This window comes from Leuresthes tenuis, unplaced genomic scaffold (assembly GCF_036924035.1).
Source record: "Leuresthes tenuis unplaced genomic scaffold, fLeuTen1.0.hap1 SCAF_14, whole genome shotgun sequence".
Taxonomy (NCBI): domain Eukaryota; kingdom Metazoa; phylum Chordata; class Actinopteri; order Atheriniformes; family Atherinopsidae; genus Leuresthes; species Leuresthes tenuis.
The window spans coordinates 3,190,940-3,218,624 of record NW_027325368.1 but is presented as its reverse complement, the minus strand read 5'-3'; the positions used below and the strand labels follow the sequence as shown (position 1 = coordinate 3,218,624).

The 27,685-nt window shown below is 40.0% G+C and overlaps 1 protein-coding gene across 1 annotated transcript in view; it reads right to left on the bottom strand.

Annotated features, from left to right (window-relative positions):
* The window catches only part of basp1 (brain abundant, membrane attached signal protein 1), a 61,617-nt gene extending 41,458 nt beyond the window's left edge, over positions 1-20,159 (bottom strand). Inside the window, exon 1 of the mRNA XM_072364036.1 lies at positions 20,021-20,159. The gene's annotated coding sequence lies outside the window, so the exon portion shown is untranslated. The remainder of the gene's footprint in view (positions 1-20,020) is intronic.
* Positions 20,160-27,685: the final 7,526 nt, after the last annotated feature.

Sequence of the window (27,685 nt, the reverse complement as noted above, 5' to 3'; positions counted from 1 at the left end):
TTACTAAAGTTAGCAAACATTACAAGGCTAATAAGAGGAAGCTAATCCTAAAAATAACATTTTGGTGCCTCTGAATCTCTTCTTAATAGAATATATTTTAAGCTAACGTACGCTAACGCAAGCTATCGTTAGCTGCGGCTAAAGCTGTCACTGTGCACACTTGATCATTTGCTAGTGCACGTTTCGTGTAAAACCATAACTATGCTCACAGCACTGGTCACAGCTGATCAAACTACAGTAACAATCTGTTGGCATCTTCTTTTTATTTACTAAAGTTAGCAAACATTACAAGGCTAATAAGAGGAAGCTAATTCTAAAAATAACATTTTGGTGCCTCCGAATCTCTTCTTAATAGAATATATTTTAAGCTAACGTACGCTAACGCAAGCTATCATTAGCTGCGGCTAATGCTGTCATTGTGCACACTTGATCATTTGCTAGTGCACGTTTCGTGTAAAACCATAACTACGCTCACAGCACTGGTCACAGCTGATCAAACTACAGCAACAATCTGTTGGCATCTTATTTTTATTTACTAAAGTTAGCAAACATTACAAGGCTAATAAGAGGAAGCTAATCCTAAAAATAACATTTTGGTGCCTCTGAATCTCTTCTTAATAGAATATATTTAATATCTATGTTGAGTGTTGCAGAACATGAATTTCATGGTGCATATTTTAGTCTTTATCAGCACTAACAGGCCCAGCTCTGCAGACGTGTCTCCAACCCTCGGCACGATGGGAATGAGGAATATAATTCAGATGGTCAGTTTGGTTTCATCACTGATAACATCAGGCAGCTTGATTGGTTGGCTGCTGTCAGGTTTGTAATGAAGAAGAAAACAACTTCCAAGCTAATCTGACTGTTTCTGCGTCGTATCACAGAGTAACAGATCAGGTACGAGGGTGTGAGGATGTAAATTAGCCTGCGGTGTTTTCATTCATCACCATAAAACGTTCACTTTAATGTGCTGTCCGTTTTCTTCTCAATTTGTCCAATCAGAAGCGGTTTTGAGGGGCACCTCGTGGAGCATCAGTAACTGGGTTCGTTTTAATCCAAACTGTGTTTATCTGAAGTCAATCATCAGATTTTAATTTCCCTTTGCTGATACATTATGTTCGACACTTCTTGGCTACTTCGGGCCAGCTGTCCTCGCGGCAGCCATTTTGAGCAGGCATGTACATGTAAGTGTAAGATAAGCTGCAATAAAGCACACACCATAAACCACAAAACCAAAATGGACCCTTAGCGGGGTTGGAGATGACGGCGGTGGATGTATTAGTCCTCTGTCATTTCAAAGACACTCTTCCCAAACTGTTGTGACAGCCAGCTCTATCGTCGACTCCATCACAGACTCCTGCCAATAAGCCCTCGTCCTAATGCACACTGCAGCTTCAGCTACATGTTGTTAAGATAGAAGACTTCAAGGGCTATCAAATACCCCGCTTGCGTATACTATCAAAGGAATTGTGATGTCGTCTTTGCATCTTTCATCACAGACGGAGCAGAATTTAAATGAGAAGGCCCAACAGACTGGTAGGCTGGGAATGTGTGAGGCTGAAGAAAAACTGCGACTCACCAGCCAAATATATGGATTATATATTATTCTTTTAATTCAGCAGGCAGCAGTAAACAACTAATGAACCGGAGGGGTTATTCTTGCACAAACTCGGCATCCCAAACATAGAAAAAACTATAGAAATAAGTGCTAAATGTGCACACGCTGTCATTTTTTTGAATATACAACAGCGAACAGGCTTGTTACAACTGATTTAAATAAGTCTATAAAAAATGCTGCATCATGACATAACCTGTGGTTTTATTATATGTGGACTCTGGCGTGAGGAGGACTCAGCACTGTGTTCTCAGCTGTGCTTGCATGCTATTGATCACACACAGCAGCTTCGTTCTGTGCATTATTTGAATACCTTGCCTTTTCTGTCTTGCTTTAAGCACACATAGAGAACAAAAGAATACTTTGATATGCTGAACAGGTGTCAGCACAGGGATGAGGACCTGCTGCAGGATAGTTTAACAGAGATAAACACAGTCCACGCATAAGTTCAATTCAGTGTTTTCTTGCCATTGGACCATTAGTATTGTGCAACAACGTGCATTTTTCAGCAGTTTTGTGGAAGCAAAAAGATTGATAATCAGTTTTAAAATGGCTGGAGAGTTTTGGAGGTGGATCAACACACATAGCTGTCCTGCCCAGTTCTCCCACCTGATTATTTCATGTTCAGACATGGAATAAACCTCTCGTCAAAGTGCCTAATTTATGCTTTAATCATGAGACCAGCTTGTTTAAATTCATGGTATTAGGTAGCATTACTTTCAGTTGATTTAAAGGGAGAGGTATGCTAACGTTAGCATGCAATGTTTCTTGTTGTCGGTGTCTTACCTGCAGCAGACAGTGGTCTAGCTCATGTGTGCACGGAGGGTTTTGGCTTGGCTAACGTTAGCATGCAATGTTTCTTTTTAGCTTGTGTTGTATGAAGTAGGCTAATTACGAGTTGTCGGTGTCTTAACTACTGCAGCTCATGTGTGCACGGACAAAGCAGGGTTTTGGTTCATTGTGTGCTGCTACTTCTTGGTCTGACCTCAGAATATGCTTTAATTCCCCATCTGTTGCTATGGTGATGGGAGATGCCAGCAAGATGTTGCCGGTGCTAACCTTATAAACAGCACTTTCAACATGTTTGCTCATAACTGAACAGTTGCTCTCTGACAATATGGAAGAAATCAGGCAGGTTTACGTGCACAAATCTGTAATAAGGTGCTGTGCCAAATGGCGTTAGCCCTCAAAGGCCTACGCTGCAGCCCATACAGTTTGAATAGCTACTCTTCTATAATTACTCTCGTCTTTAAAGACTTAAAGGAGTACTCCGGTATTTTTAAACCTTATTTCTGGCATGAAATACGTTCATCTACTCACCGAGAACAGTTTGGTGAAAGTCGGCGTCCTTTGGAAGATATTTAGATAACTGGAGATCCATATAACGGAGTGAACGGGGCTTAGAGGATGCAGCCTCTAAATAAGGCATTATCTGTCTTTATTTCACCAATACTTTAAGAAGAATGAATGAATGAATGAATTTTACTCAAAGTCGTCGTTCACATTGACAAAATCTGATAAATATCCTGCCATGTTGCACAAAACTATCAGCAGCAAACTCTGTGTGAAGTTAGCCGACTGTCACAGAGCACGGAGTGAATAAACTGTGCTGCAGGGGGGCGTGTGGATGAAGTGGTCCCAGTAGAGTGCCTGTGTAGAAATCCCTCCGTTAGCTCTCCTATAGCTGCAAGTAGCCACATAACAGCAGCTATGAGCTAACAGAGCTATAGCACACGTTCATTCATTCATTCTTCTTAAAGTATTGGTGAAATAAAGACAGATAATGCCTTATTTAGAGGCTGCATCCTCTAAGCCCCGTTCACTCCGTTATATGGATCTCCAGTTATTTAAATATCTTCTGAAGGACGCCGACTTTCACCAAACTGTTCTCGGTGAGGAGATGAACGTATTTCATGCCAGAAATAAGGTTTAAAAATACCGGAGTTCCCCTTTAACAGCTGACAATACCACAACACATTAGTGTATTTTCTTTCTGTGTCTGTGGTTAGATCGTATCTGTCACATACTCTATTCATAGCTTCCTATGTTGACACTGCTGGCAAATCAACATATATTTTCTGATATTCATTAATAGGTTTACAGGTATTTTATTATAGTTTTCACTATAAGTATAACCAGAAATGCAAATAAAACATTTGATTATTTGGAATAAATTGTCCACAGATGTTCCAACTGGATTGAGAAACATTTCTACAGACACAACAAAAAAGGGAATTTTCATGCATTAGAAGCAGAAATCTAATAAAAAGCACAGCTCTGGGCTCTCGACTTTCGACATAAAGTATACGGTTAGTGTTGCTACTGATTGGTTTGAGACACGGGGTGTTTGTCTTCATCCAACACATTTACATCTTAAATGTACCCTGATCAGCTCTGGAACATTTCCTTCCCTTTAATTGCTTTTGTTCCATTTCGCTGCTGATTGCTCTCTGCCTTTTGTATCCTTTGCTGTGACGTGACACAGTTGTGACCTACATCTGCGTGCTTTCATGGCAGAGCACAGGTGTGCTTTATCTGTCATTATAAACTCTAAAACAAACGTTTGTCCTGGAGAAGTTTTACTGGCTGTGCATTTGGCTTAATTGCTGCACAGGATTCAACTGAGCACAGCTGTTTCATGTCCAGAGAAGTCTGAGAAAATGCATTTACCAGCCATGCAAAGGACAAAAGGCAGGAGTAACCCACCAATAATGATGCAGCCTTGTATGGAGTGGAGTGAATGTCTGTGATGGCTTTAGATTTTGAAGTGGGGATGTGTCTAATTACTGCCTATCTGCTTCCTGGAGTCCAGTGATACCACTGCAAGTAATCTGCTCATGTCAGGTAAGGATCTTGGCTCCATTTGGCTGCCCAAACCACCCAGGGATTGTTCCTGAGCAGAACACGTCTTTTCTCTTTGTTTTGCTGTCAGCTGGGCTTCCGAGGGCTCTATCTCTTGTGTCAATCAATAGCACTGCAGCTTTAAGCCCACCACTAGCAGCCCTGCTCTCCCAGTGTCCCACACCATCCTCCTTTCCATCTGTCTGCACAGGTCCCTGAGGCCCTCAGCTTCTACCCAGAGCCAGACATGGTCCAACATCAATCAATAACTCTGCAGGGCTGCACTGGTAAGCAGAGCAGCCCTTTTTTTTCAAAGCAGATTGGAGCCAAGTGATATTTCTGAGAAAGTTCTGGGAATGGAATGATTTGTTCTGATGGGAAATGCTGCTAGTTGTTTTGCATGCTGTAGCTCATTAACTGCAAATTGAAGGCAGTTTTACAAGAGAGTTATCAGTTTTTTTGCAGTGTTTTTGCACTGAGATTGTAAAGAAATCTCCTCTTCAGCAGCACAGAGCATCTCCAGATTCTGAGGGATATATTTATGCTTTTCTACACAAAGAAACGTGGAGATTTGTCCTTTAGCAACAAGTATCGGTTTGTCTGATACTCCCAAGACTGTTTATGACCAACCGAACTGTAAAGAGTCTAGTTTTAATTCACAATGTGTTTACTCAGCCAAACACATGTTGCTCATGAAGATAAACAGAACTCTGTCCCTGATCAACGCCGTGCATCAAGCAAGCCATGAAGGCGCCGCCTCCTTCTTACAAGCTGACTTTTCACAGCCCTGCACATATGTGTGTAATTCTTTTTAACTGATCTGATACAATAAACATCTAAAAAGAAAACTAAATTACTGTGAAAACGATCTTCTCTTCTACCCAAATCATTTGGAACTGAGAATATTTACTTATTTAGCTCATAAAGCATCCACCTTACAGCCAGCAGGGCCTCAGGGGCAGATCGGATGCTCACGGTCGGATGCTGTATTTCATCTGCTGACAGGTTCCAGCTGAAATGACTCAATGTTAACTCCAGCGGCCTTATATGTGAGAAGGTTTTGTGTTTTGGGTATTTTACAGGACTTAAAATGGGCTCAATCGATCAGAAGTGGGGACACAAGCTGCCTTTTCGAATAATCCTTCTTCTTTCTGCCTCTGAGCCCAGAGATGGAAGTCATAACTCCTCCCTGCTTTCTGGGGACTTTTCTGTGATGTTTATGATCTGCTTTACAAGCTAGATCTGAATCCAAAGGAAAATATAAAGAACCTTCCTGGAATCATCTTTAAACTCTTCCCGTAAATCTGATGCATGAAGGGAAAGAAAGATTCCCTCAGACATTTAAATGAGGCCATGAGCTCAGAAGCAAAAGATGAACATAAAAACAGCTTTTATTGAGAGCTGATGCTGCCCACGCAGAGCAGAAATGCAACACTCTCTGCATTTTCCATTTCTCTCTGTCAGAATATCTGTCCCTAAGTTGCTGCTACCAGCTTATCTTATTGTGTTGAAGCTGTATCCGAGATGCATAAATTTATGGTGCCACTCTTTGTGATTAATGTGCAGAGGATCCTTAAAAGAACCCATATCTAAACACATGCTAACTGACTCTATAAAGTCCATGATCAATAACTCTGGGAGTCAAACCCTCCTTTACGAACCAGGAAGTGACATCATGGTGGCGACATCTACTTCTTACATACAGTGTGGACCTCAGTCATGCTGCAAAGCACAACAGGCTTGTTCTAAAAAAGTCTGAAAACAAAAAGATTAATAGCAGATTAATAAAATCAGGTAGTTCAGTTGACTGTAATTTGCAATTTCAGCAGTAGATGTCACTAAATCCTGCAAACTTCTCCTCTGGGAGTTAAAAGATTTCTCCCCTGGAGGGATGACAGGACAAAGCGTTTAATGAATGAGCTTCACTCGAGTCGAGTTTTGTGCACAACCTCTTTGTGGGTTTTACCAGAGCTCACACAGAAGAACGGAAAATGTGGCTCTGACCTCTCTGAGCACCCTGATGCAGCAGGAAAAAGTGGCTTCAGGCCGATATCTAACAACGCAACTGCATCTATTTCTTACCGACTTAGCAGAGCTGCAGACTCAGACATCAACCCCCGCCTTGTTTCCCCCTTTATGTCTGTCTGGTCTGGCTAAACTGGCCCTCTCAGCACTGCATCTGCGTGGCCCGTCACCAGCGCCTTTACAGCTCGCAGCCAGATGCCGGCAGAGGGAAATTGAACGTGGCGGGCGTCCACTGTCCACAGCCACAACAGTGAGACAGGGAGGGCAGACCCGAAGTCAAACACTGCCACTGACCCGGGTCAGACGAGGACACGGGACAAAGTTGACTCTAAACTCCAGCTAACCCCACAAAGAGCCACGGGGCTTGAAAGCCAAGACGCGCATTATCCGGCAGGCTGACTGGACTCGCTGAGGATCCAGGGCAGCGTGGACAGCCTGTAAGTGGTTGTGTTTTGTGTTGGTATCAGTGTTGGTTACAGCAGCCCAAACAGCCAAGACATTTCAGCACCACTGAGCTGATGTTGGGTTTCAGCTGGAAACAAATAAGTAATAAAGTCTGATTTAGAAAAAATATCTGAATCTAAATATTAAAAGAAAAATTACTGGATTATATGTTTTTTAATCTACTCATATTAATCTAAATGTAGACAGTTTTAATGACTTATTAATTATACTGAAATATCTAATTAAAAAATGTAAAATTGTTATTATTCTGTTTTAATTTTCATTAAACATTTGATTGAAATACAAAAAAATAGCAGAATGTAATATCTATATGCTAGGGCAGTCAAACGATTATATTTAATCGCGATTAATCGCGCCTTTCCAGAGTTAACTCGCGATTAATCTTTATATTAAAAATATAGAGTTAGAATCAAATAAACACAAAGAAAAAATGTCTTATCTTTTATTTCTTCTTTCAAATAAAAAGTGCATTGTGGACGACAAACAGAACGGGGCCTGATGACAGTTAAATGAATGAAAAACTGCAGTCATTTGACACATCAGATTCAGAACTCTTAATTCTTGGTGACTTTTTTTTTCTTCTTCTTCATCTCTGCGGTTGTCAACCAACTTGAAGGTGCCTTACCGCCACCTGGAGGTCCCACACTCCAGTCTAGTAGAGGACAAACTGGGCCGCGATTAACCGAGATAAAAAAAAATTAGCACATTATTTTTTTCATTAATCGCATTAATTAGTTAATCGCGATTAACTATGACAGCCCTACATTATACTCAAATCAGAAAATAATGGTGATAATATATATAGAGAAAACTGATAATGTATATTTGCTGAATTTCTTGAAATCATATTTCAGAAAAAATATCAGAAAAGACAAAAAAAAAATTGTATAAATTGTATAAATAATGAGTTTTTTTGCTTGTAAAGCATCAGATTAATTAATCGCATTGTGATTAACTATGACAGCCCTGCAATATACTCAAATCAGAAAATAATGATGATAATATATATAGAGAAAACTGATAATGTATATTTGCTGAATTTCTTGTAATCATATTTCAGAAAAAATATCAGAAAAGACCAAAAAAATTGTATAAATAATGAGTTTTTGCTTGTAAATCATCAGATTAATTAATCGCATTGTGATTAACTATGACAGCCCTACAATATACTCAAATCAGAAAATAATGGTGATAATATATATAGAGAAAACAGAAAAAATATCAGAAAAGACTAAAAAAATTGTATAAATAATGAGTTTTTGCTTGTAAAGCATCAGATTAATTAATTGCATCGTGATTAACTATGACAGCCCTACAATATACTCAAATCAGAAAATAATGGTGATAATATATATAGAGAAAACTGATAATGTATATTTGCTGAATTGCTTGTAATCATATTTCAGAAAAAATATCAGAAAAGACAAAAAAAATTGTATAAATTGTATAAATAATGAGTTTTTTGCTTGTAAAGCATCAGATATGACGATGAAATGTTGAATAACAATATAACAACAACCGCTCCTGACTATAACCCTGCACGTATAAAACATGCATATCTAGCACCTCATCAATGTCTCACACCACCCACACATCGCTGAGTATTTTCGACAGGCCCTTGATTATGTCTTGAGGAAAAAGAATTCAGTGAGAGATGTTCTTGTAATTTCGCCCTCGTCCTCCGTCTCTCCTTCGCTGATGGGAGCTGACAGAACTGGGACTGCAACACAAACCCGAGAAGGCCGAGCACCTACGAGTCAAAACTCTGTACCATCTCATTATTTTCAGCCTCTTGTCTCTCCGCTGTTTAAGATTCAGACGAAGAGCCGAGTTGGTTCCGTTTCCAAGACTTGGCGGCAGAAGAGGAGGAGGATGCTGATGGTTGCTGATGGCCGCTCGTCATCCAGATCGGTGAATAAAATGTGTATTGCTGTTTCCTAATTGCCATTTTTTAAATTCTGATCGGCAAACACAGCCAGTCTCATATTTCTGGTGACAGACTTGAATTAAAATCAAGCAATTACATCAAGCTGCGTGTTAACGTCACCTTGGCAACAAGCTAAAAATGGCCACGCTCTTACATAAGAAGGAGTACATTTATTTTCCTGCACTTTCGCTGCAGAAGCTGTGAGACGAGTGACATCGAGATAATTGAATTTGTAAAATCGCATCAGTGTTTACTGAACACTTGGCTGCACCGTGGTGTGGTGGTTAGCACCGTCACCTCGTAGCAGGAGGGTTCCTGGCTGGAACCCCGTGAATGTGTGGGTTCTCTCCGGCTTCCTCCCACCATCCAAAAGCATGCAAGTTAGGAGCCCCGGGGAAAGAAAACCTCAGTGAAACAAACCAGAGAAGGGGATGCTCTTTAGACTTGCATTTGGCCGACACTTCTATCCAAAGCGACTTAAAGGTAGGCGGGTAGGATAAGAGGGTGTTGCCTAACCGGGAGCTCACACCAAAAGCAGCGTGAGCGGCCAGCTGCCGTTCATTTTCAATGTAAGCTGGCGTCGATGAGCGGCCGGCGTTGTGAGCTTCATGAGCTTCAAGAGTTGAGAAAGGCTCAACTTTATGCAAATGAGCAGTGACGCTACGCGACGCCAGCCAATTAGGGCCGATCTGGATTCTGAAGGCGGAAAAAAGGCGGAAAAAAGCGGAAAACGGCAGAGCGCAAACACTAAGAAACACAAAGAAGGCTGCCAAGAGTACGATCCATGGTGAAAGAGGGAACCGATGTATGGATGGATTATTATATATATCTGCTAGTTGCTATTCATATAAGCCCCGCCCCTTTGGCCGCTTCCGGCTTCTCTGGCCGCTTCCGGCGGCGGGTTGGGAGCGTTGTGAGCGGCTGTGGTCGCCCCCGGTAAGGACTCCTACCAGAGGTAATACCTTTCATGCAGGGAATTTAAACCCAAGTTCCTACATGGAAGGTGGAAATCTTACCACTACACTGTCCAGCCTTGGCTGGTAAGTGTTTTGCGAGAGGTAAAACCAACACCGAGGACGGATCTACTGGCCCCCCGGTGCATAACGGTAAAAGCTGTAACAACGCAACTGCGTCATGGAAACGAACGAGACAACTGAATGCGTTTTATCTACGTTTCGATGCACATTTCGAACATGATGGAAACCTCTGTTACAGAATCTAAACTGGACAACAGATGATAAGACGACTATGAGGTAAAGTTACAGGTAAAGAGTCACATCTTCCTTTTATCTATAAATCAAGAGCTCCACCTTTCCCAAAATGATATTTTAAAATCTTTAAATTAGCTGCTTCTGCCTCTGTGGAAGAAAATAACTTAAGGGAATGATGCCAGTGTTTTAAACTGAGAGGAATAAGTAAAAAGATCTCAGCTTGTCTGTGATATGCATCCATGTGGGATGGTTCAGAAGGTCCTATAGCAACATACTGACTTCTGTTTTAAGAGACAATTTGGTGTCTATGTTGCTTAATTTCAAGTTTGATTCAGATTTGCGTGACAATTATATGGAAACTGAGCTAATTCTTTAGCTGTATGAATCCAATTTGACTACAAGGTTGAAGAAAAACAGTCAGAATTACCATATTTCAATCGAATTTAGATGTGAAATTTAAAAAAAAGTTTATTGCCCGATTGGAATAAGATTCGATACGCTTTAGGAATGAATAGAAATAATTTTGTGAAGCACATCTGGCCATCGATCGAACCGACATGACTCACCAGCTGTTTCTGGCAAACAATAGCCTCACAAATGTCATATAATATCACAGGGTTTAAAGTAACTCCCGAAGAAAAGCTCTATCCACCGTCGTAGTTGCTTTTCCTCTCCAGAAAGGACAACTACTTCTTCTGCTGAAATACAACCACTTGAAACGTAGCCTACTTCTCACCCCCATGCAGCCTTTTTTATTCATTTATTTATTTATTTATTTATCCCGTTATATGAAGGCCGGCTCATGATTACCTCCTTTGGTTTTGTTTTGGCTTCCACCAAACCTCCTTCACTCCTGACACTGATTATAAATCACTAGTTATCGAGCACAGTGGTAAATATAAGTAATAAAATACAATTATTGCACCCTGCTTCTTTCAATCATCTGTTGCACTTCCCCTCTTACGCTCACCATCACAGGTACTGTGTACAAATGTACAAATTACCACCAACAGTGTCTCCCTGCAACACTGCAGCTCAGCAGATTTTTGGTATTGCAGGATTTTGCTCAGTTGAACTCAGTGAACTTACACAAAATGGCTGCTGCACACCTCAGAGCAGCCAGCAGAAAAGATCTGATCGATAATAGTCTATAATGCTTCTTTATATCAGGATATTCTTGCAGTTAATAATTGACTCTTGCATACAATATCAGGAATGTCTCAACTTTCAATTTGGGTAATGACTTGATCAGACACACATGCATATATATATACATATATATATATATATATATATATACAAATATATGCATTTATAGCAGGATTTAGAGCAGGATTTAGCATATTTATATAGCATAGATATAGCAGGATTTAGCCTTATTACCTGCTGTGGGTAATCAGATATGTGAAACTGCTTGAGTTATTGTTAAATAAAACCACAGGTGACATTTACCTATAAAAGTATGTGGAAAGCACTGAAAATACTCTATAATCTGTTCCACTGTCACAGCAATTACTTTGCAGTCACAGATGCCAGAGTTTCAGCTAAAATTTGTTGGCTATTAAAACCTCATAACTGTCTAAATGTTATCACCGTCTGTCTGCTGTGCTTTTAGGATGAAATCAGGCTTCTTCACAGATAAGAAGGCAGGTCGTTGGGTCTTTTATCCGCCTTCGCCACATGATTAAACATCCACGAGGACATCTGAGTGGATTTGGGATTCAGCAACGAGCAAAGCTGAGATTGCAGAGTTCATTCCCGCCCCACTGGGGTGTGTATCAGATAATGTTGTCGGTTTCAGTTTGAGCAGTAATTTCCTGGAAGACGAGGCGCGATGTGACAGATGGCGCTCACGGTGAAGAGCTATCGAGGACATGTTGCATCGCCATCAAACAGGACCGGGGTGGGCAGGGACACAAACCCATTTAATTCTCCTGCACTTTCGCTTCAGAACTACTGACTCATCGAAAAACATTTGATGTTTGACACATCAAACATGTCAGAAACATGACTTTATGATCTGTAAAGTAACATTTGTGTTTATGTTGAAGCCAAACTCTCACTGGTCTGTAATATTGGAGGTTAAAACTGTCAGATTTGATTAGAAATGTATTATTATTAACATATTTCTGGGACACTTGAACTGAGGAAAATTTATGGATAAATTGCATGAGACTGTTTTCAGCCACTAGAGGGCGCAAGAAAGAAACCATTACAAAATAAACCCAACATAAAAACAAGTTGTTGTGGATAAAAGTGACAAAATTAGGAGCTTTAACAAAGTAAAAGTGTTTCAGATGTAACAAAGAACTCATTTCACCCCAAAATAACCAAAGCAAACAGCTGGATATACTGTAAAGATGATTCAGTGCCATCATCGGACACCAGTTGTGACCAAATCCTTCACATCGCCTCCATCTTCTTTATAAATAATCTGCTGCACTCTGACACCTCTTCAGTTTAAACAGGACAAAAATAAACATTTCAAACAAAGTACAATAATAGAATACATAGTCATGCTTCCCCGAACAGGAAATAGAAACTCTGAACTTCCTCATTCCTGACAGGACTGCGTGTTGCAGACTCAGACAATGACACACTGTCAAACAGGGGCCACATGCAGCATGAAAGTCTTTCCAGGTTTAAAGGCTGCAGCTGTGAAACAGAACCTTTTATGCTTCTATCACAGCTCAGCCAACACTTCACATCCAAACTGCTATTAGCTGCTCTGTCAAACAATATAAAACAACTGGCTGCAAACTGTGGCTATTTTCCAAGAAATTCATCCCCCTGTTTTACACTCCAACCCCATGAGTAGTTGTGAAACTCATGAGCTGTCTCCTGCAGCAGCTGTTTCAATGTTATACTTAGAGAATAGATGCATTCCAACACTCTGAGCTCTTTCATTCAGAGGGTTAAAGACAGAATTAGACACAATGAAAACTTCCAAAAACAAGTGCAAGAAGCAAAAATAGTATGAAAGTCATGCACTGAAAAGGAAGAGCTGAGGAAATATAGTCTCCTAATCTACAAGTGACTCCTAGGTTGAGATGGGGCTTTGAAATGCTCTGTGAGGACCAGCAGTGGCAGGATGTGTCAGCTTAGCTTTCAGGTGAGCACTGTGCTGCAGAAACTTGATGGTTTAAGTACACCTCTGTGATGAAAAGAGGACACAGGCTGGGATATGTAAAGCAGTTGCCATGTGTGAGCAGCAGCTGAGTTCAACCGACTGCCTCTACCTTTTTCCTCATCATATTAGCAGCAGTAGTGGCAGTGTTTGAACATTTGTGTAATTCAAAAAGATAGCTAACGTAGCCTATTCCCTGTAGCCTCCAGCAGAGGTGAGGATCAAAGCTTCAGTGGCTGCAACACATTAAAGAAATGTGCACAAATCAAATGCCATGCATCGTTTCTCCCTGATAGCTAACACCTATGATGATAATTAGCCATGTTCGGTTCAAGCTTTGCATGTGCAAACTAGTCACGCGTGTCCATTCCAATGTTGCACTGAGACATCATCACACATCACGGATGGCTGATGGGTAGCTAACCGTGTAGCTGTCAGGCTAATATCACCATCTATGACAACATCAAACACAAACTAAATGAGAAAGAACCACTTCCAGAAAACAGAGGCAGTTAACTGACTCGTACCATAGGAACACAGATGACCACAAAGACACTTCCAGTCCGCCAAAAGACAACCGATAGGTTGCTGTTATGAGTCAAAAACGTCTCAGAAGGTGTAAAGTCAACAGTTTTATTAGCTAAAACAGGATTTGCGCACTAAATGCACACAGTAACTCAAGACAATCTGAATGAAAGCGATGCAGTTATCAGCTTCTGAGCTTTGCTCTTGTTACATTTAGTTAGTAGAAGTTAGTCCATGAAGGTTAACACACCAGAGAGCATATTTCACTTGGTTCATTAGCCTGATACGTTAGCCTACGTTAGCTACGGCTAACCGTAGCTAAATCAGGCTAATTCAGGTTATTTCATCATTCTAGCTCAGCCACAGCAAGTATTCTGCATTCTAGGCTGCTTTTACTTAAAAATGTAATAAATAAAGATAAAAAGCCTGTTAATTTAGACATTTATTTGACTTTAGCCGATCACATTTAAATCCATAAAACCCATGAAGCCTTGCAGTTTGACTCCACAATCCCATTTTCTATAGCTGTCACTCAAGCACTCAAACATACTTCATAATAAAGGTTAAAAAAAGTGTAAAATGATCGTTTCCTAAAGTGCCGTTGACAGATCGTGACATTCTCAGGTCTTTGTATTCCTTTAAATTGTCACAAAATGAATGTTTTCTACTTTTCAAGCCCACACAAACACTTTTAAGGAGGCAGGAGGAGGGTGATGGTGGCATTGCACCGCAAACTGTCATCAGACCCGGGTTCTAACTGCTTCCCTGTTATTTGCAGCTGCTTGGTTTAGGGCTGAAGGACATTAAGGAAACATACGATACACAATGCCATTGTTGAATACTGTGATAATGATAATATAAGCTAATATAAGATGCTAATCTCAGGTGTATTAAAGCGGCTGCATTCCACTTCAGCACCTGTAGAGTAGAGTAGAACTCCCTCTAAATGGAATGCAGCCCTCATTATTACATTTGTAATATAGATAGAACTCCCTCTAAATGGAATGCAGCCCTCATTATTACATTTGTAATATAGATAGAACTCCCTCTAAATGGAATGCAGCCCTCATTATTACATTTGTAATATAGATAGAACTCCCTCTAAATGGAATGCAGCCCTCATTATTACATTTGTAATATAGATAGAACTCCCTCTAAATGGAATGCAGCCCTCATTATTACATTTGTAATATAGATAGAACTCCCTCTAAATGGAATGCAGCCCTCATTATTACATTTGTAATATAGATAGAACTCCCTCTAAATGGAATGCAGCCCTCATTATTACATTTGTAATATAGATAGAACTCCCTCTAAATGGAATGCAGCCCTCATTATTACATTTGTAATATAGATAGAACTCCCTCTAAATGGAAGGCAGCCCTCATTATTACATTTGTAATATAGATAAAACTCCCTCTAAATGGAATGCAGCCCTCATTATTACATTTGTAATATAGATAGAACTACCTCTAAATGGAATGCAGCCCTCGTTATTACATTTGTAATATAGATAGAACTCCCTCTAAATGGAATGCAGCCCTCGTTATTACATTTGTAATATAGATAGAACTCCCTCTAAATGGAATGCAGCCCTCGTTATTACATTTGTAATATAGATAGAACTCCCTCTAAATGGAATGCAGCCCTCGTTATTACATTTGTAATATAGATAGAACTCCCTCTAAATGGAATGCAGTCCTCATTATTACATTTGTAATATAGATAGAACTCCCTCTAAATGGAATGCAGCCCTCATTATTACATTTGTAATATAGATAGAACTCCCTCTAAATGGAATGCAGCCCTCATTATTACATTTGTAATATAGATAGAACTCCCTCTAAATGGAAGGCAGCCCTCATTATTACATTTGTAATATAGATAGAACTCCCTCTAAATGGAATGCAGCCCTCATTATTACATTTGTAATATAGATAGAACTCCCTCTAAATGGAAGGCAGCCCTCATTATTACATTTGTAATATAGATAAAACTCCCTCTAAATGGAATGCAGCCCTCATTATTACATTTGTAATATAGATAGAACTACCTCTAAATGGAATGCAGCCCTCGTTATTACATTTGTAATATAGATAGAACTCCCTCTAAATGGAATGCAGCCCTCGTTATTACATTTGTAATATAGATAGAACTCCCTCTAAATGGAATGCAGCCCTCGTTATTACATTTGTAATATAGATAGAACTCCCTCTAAATGGAATGCAGCCCTCGTTATTACATTTGTAATATAGATAGAACTCCCTCTAAATGGAATGCAGCCCTCGTTATTACATTTGTAATATAGATAGAACTCCCTCTAAATGGAATGCAGTCCTCATTATTACATTTGTAATATAGATAGAACTCCCTCTAAATGGAATGCAGCCCTCATTATTACATTTGTAATATAGATAGAACTCCCTCTAAATGGAATGCAGCCCTCATTATTACATTTGTAATATAGATAGAACTCCCTCTAAATGGAATGCAGCCCTCATTATTACATTTGTAATATAGATAGAACTCCCTCTAAATGGAATGCAGCCCTCATTATTACATTTGTAATATAGATAGAACTCCCTCTAAATGGAATGCAGCCCTCATTATTACATTTGTAATATAGATAGAACTCCCTCTAAATGGAATGCAGCCCTCATTATTACATTTGTAATATAGATAGAACTCCCTCTAAATGGAATGCAGCCCTCATTATTACATTTGTAATATAGATAAAACTCCCTCTAAATGGAATGCAGCCCTCATTATTACATTTGTAATATAGATAGAACTCCCTCTAAATGGAAGGCAGCCCTCATTATTACATTTGTAATATAGATAGAACTCCCTCTAAATGGAATGCAGCCCTCATTATTACATTTGTAATATAGATAAAACTCCCTCTAAATGGAATGCAGCCCTCATTATTACATTTGTAATATAGATAGAACTCCCTCTAAATGGAATGCAGCCCTCATTATTACATTTGTAATATAGATAGAACTCCCTCTAAATGGAATGCAGCCCTCATTATTACATTTGTAATATAGATAGAACTCCCTCTAAATGGAATGCAGCCCTCGTTATTACATTTGTAATATAGATAGAACTCCCTCTAAATGGAATGCAGCCCTCATTATTACATTTGTAATATAGATAGAACTCCCTCTAAATGGAATGCAGCCCTCATTATTACATTTGTAATATAGATAAAACTCCCTCTAAATGGAATGCAGCCCTCATTATTACATTTGTAATATAGATAGAACTCCCTCTAAATGGAATGCAGCCCTCATTATTACATTTGTAATATAGATAGAACTCCCTCTAAATGGAATGCAGCCCTCATTATTACATTTGTAATATAGATATTACAATAATGGCACAGCAACAGCCCCAGTTTAGGTATTAAAAACATGTGGCATCAGGTAAAAGCTGTCCTGCCAAAACAAAGGCAGCATAAAACCACTTCTGAGCCTTTGTGTAACACAACAGGACAAATGGAGCTACTACAGGTGACTTTTACTGCTGTCCCATTACTTTTAGGCGTGTTATTTCTCTGTTTTAGAGTAAGTAAGGTATCACCACAGTGTGTGTCTGCTCTCTTCCCTCCACACACCCTGAGCAGCTGTAATGCATGAGTCACAGCAGCAGCTTCTCATCAGGTTGCTGTTTGTCTGCATCCAGTTAGATGAATGAACACACCCAGAGATGGATTCACGTCAGCCAATCAGAGAGGACATGTGAATACACGCTCTGATTTTATAACACCTCACAAGGAAACAGTTAAAGAAGCTGAATATACGTCCTGACTTTATGAGTAACACCTTATTGTAAACGTATGTGACAGACGGTAAAGACAACAGCAGGTGGAACATCACAGTCACATGGCAATGCATTAACCAATCAGAACGCACCATCGGCATGCATAATGTAATGAATAATTAAAATATTATTACACAGTTGGTGACATAATGCTTTAAGGTTGCAGAATATCAGATAATGGCAAAGATATAATGATGCTGTCGGTTCAGGAAGCAGAAACAAGTCTTCGGTCTTATTCAACCACACGATAAAGAGGAGGATTAAGGACAAAATCAGTAAAATCAGCCGTAAATTGTGAGATGGCAACGTAACTGCAGTGTTCACAGGACACGATGGGAAACATGAGCTATGGATAATCGAACATGTCCGCTGTAATTATGTCGATATTTGTAACCTAAACATTATTATCACCAAAACCAAGTGCTTGAAACGCTGTGGAAACGCGTAGAAAAGTGAGTCGGAGGAGGCAAATTGTGCAGAACATATCTCAGGTTAGCGATTTAAAGCCTTCGATCATCCAGCTGTTCTTCTTTATTTGTACTGTTGGCCAAGCAAACATTTCTGATGCAAGAACACATGGAAACACAGCGCATCGCTGTGCAAATGAACTGAAACTTGAGTTACAGCCAAGCAGGAAAAATGAGTCAGAAAAATGTAGTAATTGTGGAAAAATATTTGCTTTTTTTTATGAAACTGCATTGTTTTGTGCTGTGGACCAAAGCCAAATGACCCCCCTCATGTTTATATTAACAGTGACAGCTTCCAATTATTAATAGATTTCTAACACAGGGATGATTAAACAAGACCGATCCTTTTAGCCGGTTCTGTTGGACCTTCCTTTAAAAGGATTTATTCTAATTTTGCATCTTTTTTAGATGAAACTTGCTGTGAACCAGGTGAATATGACACATTACACTGAAAGTTTGCATGAAAATGACACGTTTAGAATGATGATGAGGTCACTCAGGTCACTTTTTGAATGGAACAAAGGTGAAAAGAATAGGATTATTTCACTGTCCATACTTTTTATTCATTTTAAAAATGGATTAACTCTGGAGAGTTATGGCAAAAGATGAATATGTAGTGAGCAGCAGCAGATTTCCTCCTTTGGGAAGCCACAACCAGACACCTTTGTGTCATTTTTGTTTGATAATGACTTTAATGGCGGAAGAATTGTGATAATAATTGCTTATTTAATTGCTGAACACGATGAACAGATTGCAAATCATTTCAGCCCCTCAGTGCAGCATCAGTTTGATCGACTGAGTCAATAAGCATCCAAGTCTGTAACATTCACACATAAACTGTGGGGTGGGGGGGTACAGCATCCTCTAACAAACACCACCCACACACGATCCCACTGGGAATATAAATAAATAAATATTTTTAAAAGCACATATTAGTCCCATAATCGATTTTCTATTCATTAAATCCTAAATTAGAAGACCATCCTCCTCCTCCATCCTATTGATAGGCAAGGTGGCATCTCTCCCATCCACACCCTACAGCCAGTGCGCATGCGTGCCGCGGCAAACAAAGGACCAGGCAATTAACCGACGAAGGATGTGCGAATAAAGTTTGTCTCGGTGCAGAGATGTCATCCACATCGACGCAGCAGCAGCAGCAGAAGCGCACAGAAAGAAAAAGCTAAATGTACATGAGCATCGGCGAGGATGGAGAGGGAGGGAATCAGGTGCACCTTCAAATCTCCATCAACCACCCCCCCAGCTCCCCCTCCTCTTCTTCCTCCATCCTCCTCCGTTTACTTCTCAGAGTAAAAAAAGAGAAAACATCAATAATTCATCTAAATCTTGACATAATGTGGTCGAATACGCGATAAGAGTCCGTGAGTGACACCTCCAAGCAGACAAAAAGGTGGGACGAGGGGAGAAGGACCCCTCTTATTCTTGGACTGTTTAGTAAATGTAAATTATGAGTGAAAAAACGCCCCCTCCTCCCCCCCCTCCAGCTCCTGTGGAAATGAGGCTGCAGGATAATAAAGGAAATTAAGGCAGTCAATAAATAATAAAAAGCAAGTGAGTGGATTGCATGAGGAGGCGCTCTTGCGCGGAGTAAAAGCTCCTTTTCCCCAGTAAAAGTGTAAAATAAACGAGAATCTGCGTCCAGGCGCGTGTTTTTTGTCCAGACTGTACACACCCCTTTTTTGAGCTCGTGCTTTTTTGACGCTCTGAAAAAAAAGGAGAATGGAAGCAAACTTCATTTTCGCATTTTCTACATTTACCAACGCAGTCCGCCTTTAATTTTTTTTTTTCTGTGTCCTTCTTTGTTTTATCCAGATCTTTTGTCTCATTTCCTGCACTCAGCCGTGCGGCGTGTGCCCGCTTCCCCCAAAATGGAAAGATGGAAAAAGACAAAGGCATTTAAAAGAAATGTAACCAAACAGCCACAACACCCAGGTGGGTTTTTGCTGGGAAAGAAGAGAAAGAAGCGGCTCTTACCGTTTACTCTGAAGTTCCGACGCTCCCTCTGCTCTCCGCGCAGTTTCTAGTAGCGGCTGCTGTATTCTTTTGCGGCTTCCCCTGCGCGCCCAGCGGCTTGTGCCTGCTTCACTGTACGGCTAGACTCGGCGATATTCCGCCTGCGCGCACACGCATCCGTTCGTGCGCGCACGCGCGAGCTTTTGTGCACGCTGAACATAAGCGCAATCAGACATTTTCCCACATGAGGCAAATATATTACTTTTGATCTTAAATAATATTCTGATGACATTCAATAAAAGCGCTAAAATGCGTCTTTTTTATGTGTTTCTAGATCTTTTCTTTGGTTATTCCGCAAGAATAAGATAATAATTATCAAGAGTACCTTGTGTTATTTCTATCTTTAATGCTGTGGTTGTAAAACATTCTATTAATAGTCTCTCAGTTAGTCACAAAGTGACCTGCAACCCCGCCAAAAAAGGAAGTCATTTGCGCATTTTGGCCTCTCGGGGAGTTTTCTCTCGAATCTAAACGTCATCCTGCGCGAGGAATTTCTTTGTAGCAAATATTTACTCAGATCTTGAACTGCTCTCAGGATGGGAATGTAGATTTCCGCGCGCCTGTTTTACTGCACATATTCATCTATTCCCTGTCGCTCTCGTGTGTTTTGCGGGCTTCTTGCGCCCCCTGCCATTCTGCGCACACTTCTCCGTCTTTGAGAGGACCTGTTGGTCAGCTGGATGCACTTGTTGATGCAGAGGCTGATGCACTTCGTGGCTTTGATTGGTTTCCCTGCTTTTACATGTCTGGTGACAGCAGCAGTTTATTCTTTATTCTTTAGACGGACCTGTGCAATGCATCATAATTATCTGCACAACCATCAAATCTACCTGTTTCAGCACATTTTGTCAGATTCTCAAACAGAAATCTGATGAGTCGCCCACATTATAGTCTAGTTTACATGAATAGAAAAGATAAACCTGAGATAATAACAGTTCAAATATACATATGAGTAAATTGGTGGATGAATTTTACATAAAAACATACAAACTTAAGAGTTTTCTGAAAGGATTTTGGGAAGTTGAGCTGTTTTTTGTTCCTTTACCAAAGGAAGTCATCGGTTCTGTCTGTACTGGAGGGGAAAGTATTATTTTAGGTAATCTTATCTTATTATTTTAGGTAATCTTATCTTATTATTTTAGGTATGCTGTAACAGCATCTTTACGGGTCAGTTAGACACCTGCAGCTCATCCAGAACTCAGCTGCTCGAGTCCTCACTGAGACCAAAGAAGTGGAGCACATCAGTCCAGCTGTGAGGTCTTTCCACCGGCTGCCGGTCCATCAGAGGATAGACTTTAAAGTTCTGATGCTGGTCCATCAGAGGATAGACTTTAAAGTTCTGATGCCGGTCCATCAGAGGATAGACTTTAAAGTTCTGCTGCTGGTCCATCAGAGGATAGACTTTAAAGTTCTGATGCTGGTCTATAAAGCTCTGAATGGTCCAAAATGCATCAGTGACCTCCTGACCCACTATGAACCTCCCAGACCCCTCAGGTCATCTGGATCCGGTTCTTTATCAGTTCCCAGAGTCAGAACCAGACCTGGAGAAGCTGCATTCAGCTTCTATGCTCCACATGTCTGGAACAAACTCCCAGAAAGCCTCAGATCAGCTGAAACACTCAGGATTTAAGTCCAGTTCTATCTATTTTCAGCTGCATTTGAATAAGCTTGAGTTTCAAAACGGAATCATATTTTATCTCCTGATTTTATCTTTCATATATATAATCTTTTCTGATTTTATCTATTGTTCTTATTTCTTTCTTTTGTTTAAATTTTAAATCATGCTTTTTATTTCTTCTGTTTTAATGTCTTTGAATCACCTTGTTGTTGAATTGTTCTGCACAAATAAACTTGCCTTGTCTTATGCATCTTAATCTTACAACCTCTTCCATTGATATATTTCCTGTGCTGCACTACTTATAGTTGGACACTGAGTGGAGGTATTTGCAAACAATTGAAGCTTTAAATCTGATCCTACAAACCTTCTATGGTCAGAGATCTCAAACTCTGGTCCTGGAGGGCCGCTGTCCTGCAGGTTTTAGACGTTTCCCTGCTTCAACACACCTGATTCAGATAAAATGGATCCCTTCAAAAGACTGTTCAGTTCTGCACAAACCAGCTAATGAGGCATCGATCTGACTCAGGTGTGTTGGAGCAGGGAAACAGAGTTTGAGATCCCTGCTCTATGGACAAAGTCTCTCCATAGTGAGTTTGTTTTAAATTTGATGGTGAAATACGTTTATCTGAGGTGAATCATTCTAAGAGACATAAACACTGCCGGCATACCTTTCCCACTCATTTTGAAAGCTACATTTCATGGTAGGATAGATGCACCATTTGCTCATTTCAGAGACAAATCTTTCACTTTTTATTGAAGACAGAGTTTTTTTATTCAACCCATTTTGACCTGAAACAGTATTCTACAACCTAAGACTCTCTAGAATTGATAGAAAACATGAACTTGTCACTTCATTGAAAACAGTGGAACGTGTGCACATGTTGCATCTGACCTTATGGGGACCTAGAAGAGGAATATTCAGAGGAATATTCAGAGAAACTGACAAGCAAAGTTCAGCTTCGGCACCTATCTAAACGCAGAGCTGAAATTCAGCAGTTTGTTATCAGCTGCTGTGGAGCGATTCCCATGGTAAGTAGCAGCTAAGTGCAGCCCCCCCCCCCCCCCCCCCCACTGGCAGGAAGTATGTAGGGATTAAGGAGAGGTCAGTTTGCTCTGGAAGATGCTGTGCTCTAATTCACCCGGTTGTACCTGACCTCGGGGCACAGTTGCTGATAAATCCTGTGTTCTGGGATGATTCCACCCTGTTTGAGTGAAAGCTGCCTCACATTCAGTGCTGATGACACTATTTGCACGCCACCAAAAGGCCGTTCAAGCCTCCGCAGTGTTTCCTTAAAGGGTGAGATCACCCAAACAGAAACAAACCTCAGTTTGTGGCTTTCACTTCATAAAAAACCCCAAAAAGAAACAAACAGTGAAGACCTTTAAAAGGTCAAATTCTTCCTTCAGGATAACGTCTCACGCGATGTTTTTATGTTCCACTGCAAAATGTTTGTTACTCTGTTAGTCTGTCGAACAAAGACTGGAAGGGATTTGCATCTTTGTCATTATACAGTGCAGAATATCAGGAAATGAGTGAATAATTCTGGATGAATCTCAGCAACTAAAGGGGAGGGATTTCATCCTAAGCATGATACCAATCCCTCAGACGGCGCTGCATCAAGAACCGTCATTCATCAGCAGCTGATAGAAGCACATGGACAAGGGATTACTGTGGAAACCTTTGTCAAGCACTACAATACAGAGTTCCATTCACAAGCTTTACTGTGCAGAAAAGAAGCCTGATGTTAACCTCGTCCACTTCTCTGGGCTCGGAGGCGTCTGGGATGGACCATCTGTGGTTAGACCCATCAGTATTCCACATCTTTGTTGGAAGACTTCTATATGCTTTCATCTGCTGTTTGGCGTCGTCGGATTTCTGAAGGACCAGATAGTTTGTGATGTTAACAGCCTCGATTGCCGGCAAATCTTTAGGTTCTGTCGAAAAGTCCCTCATCTTCATGAGATACGGGTCACATGCTACATATTTGTTGATGAATTGTTAGCGGTATGCTAGCACTGTTTATTGAGAAGATAAATAAGTCATAAGTCCTGTGGTCAGACCCATCAGTATTCCAGATCTTTGTTGGAAGAAATGGAGCAAAAGCAGCATCCAGCCTGCTGTCAGCAGCCAGTCCCTGCAGCCAGGCTCTGTGATGGTATGGGGTTGGATCAGGGGGCAAAGCTCATTTCCACTTCTGTGACGGCAGCATTAATGCAGAAAAGTTCCCTGAGATTTTACAGCAACATATGCTGCCTTCAAGGCCACATCTTTTCCAGGGACGTCCCAGCATTGTTCAAGCAGACGATGTAGAACCACGTTCTGACACATGGCTGAGGAAGAAGAGGGTTGGACTGCCTGTGTTGCAATCCTGAAATGCAACACTAGGTTTCTTCCATGTGACGTCACATTGCTGCATCACGAGAGCAGAAAATCAGATGGAGGGCAGGAAGTGAACTGAGAAAAATGTCTGTTTCGTGTGGTTTACGGTTGCTCGAATCGTTCTAACGGAGAAAAGGAAAAAGGATTTTTTAGAGTATCGAAGATAGTCGTTCACAAAGGTGAGAAATGTAAAAAGCTCACAGAACAACGCTGTAAAAAGTGAATTTAAACCTAGGTTTTCGGTCGGAAGGAGCAGAGACTGCTGATGCAGAGTTAGCTCGCTAACTTGGTTTTTGTGGCTGTTTTTATAAAGCACTAGTTTGTCGTTAAATGCTCATTTACTTAGTAATGATTATGAAGTTACTGGTAGGCTGAGACTATGGTTCTCAGCCGGAAGAGGGTGGGATGCTCTCTCCGGGTCGGGAATGAGATCCTTCCCCAAGTGGAGGAGAAACGGGAAACAACGGTCATTAAAAGAAGAAAACCAGCTACATGAAACGAAGGAATACGTTCATGTACCTTCTGAGATATTGCCCAACGTAAGTTCCTTTTGAACATTGTAAACATTCGGGAAATATGATTTTCCTACATAGGTTGTTTGGCAGACAAGCATTAAGCTACTGAAATATACAGTTTCCACGAGTTCTGTACATTAGCGGCTAGTTAGCGGTATGCTAGCAGTTTCTATGAGTTCTGTACATTAGCGGCTAGTTAGCGGTATGCTAGCAGTTTCTATGAGTTCTGTACATTAGCGGCTAGTTAGCGGTATGCTAGCAGTTTCTATGAGTTCTGTACATTAGCGGCTCGTTAGCGATATGCTAGCAGTTACTATGAGTTCTGTACATTAGCGGCTAGTTAGCGGCATGCTAGCAGTTTCTATGAGTTCTGTACATTAGCGGCTCGTTAGCGATATGCTAGCACTTGTTTATTGCACCAAACAGACTGTACTATGATGTGTTCAGAGTAAATTATGTGTGACTTATAATGTTGTAAAATGTGGGTTGAAGAAGACTAAATTTTGGCTGTGATACGCTCATATGTTTACAGTGAAATTTAAGATGTATGGTTTAAGGATGTGTTTATTGGAATGTTATAAAATACTATGTCAAATATTGTAAATGTATTTGTTTACAGTTAAACCGGCTTGACCGTGTGTTTCAAAAGGCAATAAACAACAACAACAACAACAGCAAAGACTGGTTTATGTTATTCGTAACAAAGATGATTAACAAACTAAATGAAGTTGGTGAAAAAAAGCATTAAACACCTTTGCATCATGTAATCTGCAGTGAAATAAAAGGAAGCGATTGTTTTTTCACACGCCATCACATCTTTTTCTGATTAAATGTTGAACATCTTCTCTTTTTTGTCTGAGCTTTCTCGTTCGTTTTGAAGTGATAGAGACTTGGTTAAAGACAGATTGGACATCATGTTAAACTCTAAAGAGGTGAAACAGTCTCATGATTGTCCCTTTTAGGATAATGACAGCAATATATCTGTCCTTTGAGCCATTGTTGCTTAAGTTGGATACGGAAAGTTGTACAAATGTTAATATAGATTACAAAGCAGTTAACTTATGTTTGTGAGATTTTAATTACAAGAACACAGTGACAGTATGTTGGGGATTAACTGGATTCTGCAATAGAACAATCTGCTTTGCAGCCATCTGTTTGGGCAGCAGCATCAGAGTGAATCAAAGGAACTGAACAAGCTGATGAGGAGGTCTGGCTCTGTGCTCTGGACTGATCTGGAGCCCCTTGAGCTGATTCTGCAAAGAGAAAAGTTGCTTTGCGTGATAATGGACAATGCTGTGCATCCTCCAAATCAAATAACGCTCAAATGAAAAAGTGCTTTCGATCAGAGACTTCTTCCACTCCACTGCAACAAAGGATTTCACAGAAAGTCGTTGCTGCAACAGTTTTGATGCAAAAATTATCTCTAATTTCAGCCGGATTAATTATTACTGAGTTAATTTAAATTAATCAACATTAACATATCTTAATTCACACTCCGTGCTGGTTTTTTGATCATTTTATCTTATTTCTAGGTAAAAAAAAATTGCCTTTCTGGTTGTTTTTTTACATTTTTTCACTCAATTCATCAATAAAATTAGAGAACTAGATGGTGAATTAACATATCTAATGTGAAATAAATGTTAAATGTTTTTAAAAATTGTCGCCATGCATATTTTAATTAATCACAATTTAACTCAGATTTATTTCTTATTTAGTAATCAAACACTGTTAACGTTCTTCTTGAATAAGACACAATTAGTGAGACACTGAACTCATCAAAGAGCAATTACTGACCTCTACTGTCCTTAAATTTCTGTGAAAATGGCGTCCTTATAATTTTAAGTAAGGATCCATGCAACAATTTGAACTAAAAAATGAGCAGAATTTGCATGTTATTAACTTGGAGCTGAATCCTGCAGGTGAGTGCACCTCCACACCTTAGATTAAAACGTTGGGTTAAAGAGTCTGTCATTGATAAACTGTGATAAATGATGAAGTGACAAAAAGAAACAGTTTCAAACAAGCAGCTTCGAAGCCTTTGGTTCTGGTGGTGAAGACCAACAGTAAAGCATTAATTACACAGCGCAGAAGGACCTGAAGGCATCCAAAAGCACAGCAAAAGATACATCAGCAGCATGAATGCACGTCCCTTTAGTTTGAAACAGCTGCTTAATCAGTGCAGTTTCTCTGCAGGATGTGAACAAAAAGCACAGCAGCTTCCAGTTTTACATCAAAACTAAAGTTACTCAACTGCCTGAGCATCAGAACCGGGGCGTGAAACCTTCATAAATGTTCTACAACACGTCTGAAAACAGAAAGCTCTGTATTTAACTTCCAAAACTTGTATTTCAGTGGCAGGTGTGCAGCCCAGAGGACAGGATCCAACAGAAGAGGATCTTATCAATGCTGCATGTCGCTGTCCTGCCATTTTTACTCAAACCTGACTACGTTTTGTCAGGTTTGTTGCAGGAAGGGAGGACCCAGATGCAGACTTCAAAAATCAAAAGGTTTATTCCAGAAACGGACAAAGCAAGTAAATAAATCAACATTAACATATCTTAATTCACATTCTGTGTTGGTTTTATCATTTTATCTTATTTCCAGATAAAAAACTTGCCTTTCTGGTTGTTTTTTACGTTTTTTCAATCAATTCATCAATAAAATTAGAGAACTAGATGGTGAAGTAACAAATCTAATGTGAAATAAATGTTAAATCTTTTTAAAAATTGTCACCATGCATTTTTTAATTAATCACAATTTAACTCAGATTTCTTATTTAGTAATCAAACACTGTTAACGTTCTTCTTGAATAAGACACAATTAGTGAGACACTGAACTCATCAAAGAGCAATTACTGACCTCTACTGTCCTTAAATTTCTGTGAAAATGGCGTCCTTTTAATTTTAAGTAAGGATTCATGCAACAATTTGAACTAAAAAATGAGCAGAATTAGCATGTTATTAACTTGGAGCTGAATCCTGCAGGTGAGTGCACCTCCACACCTTTGATTAAAACGTTGGGTTAAAGAGTCTGTCATTGATAAACTGTGATAAATGATGAAGTGACAAAAAGAAACAGTTTCAAACAAGCAGCTTCGAAGCCTTTGGTTCTGG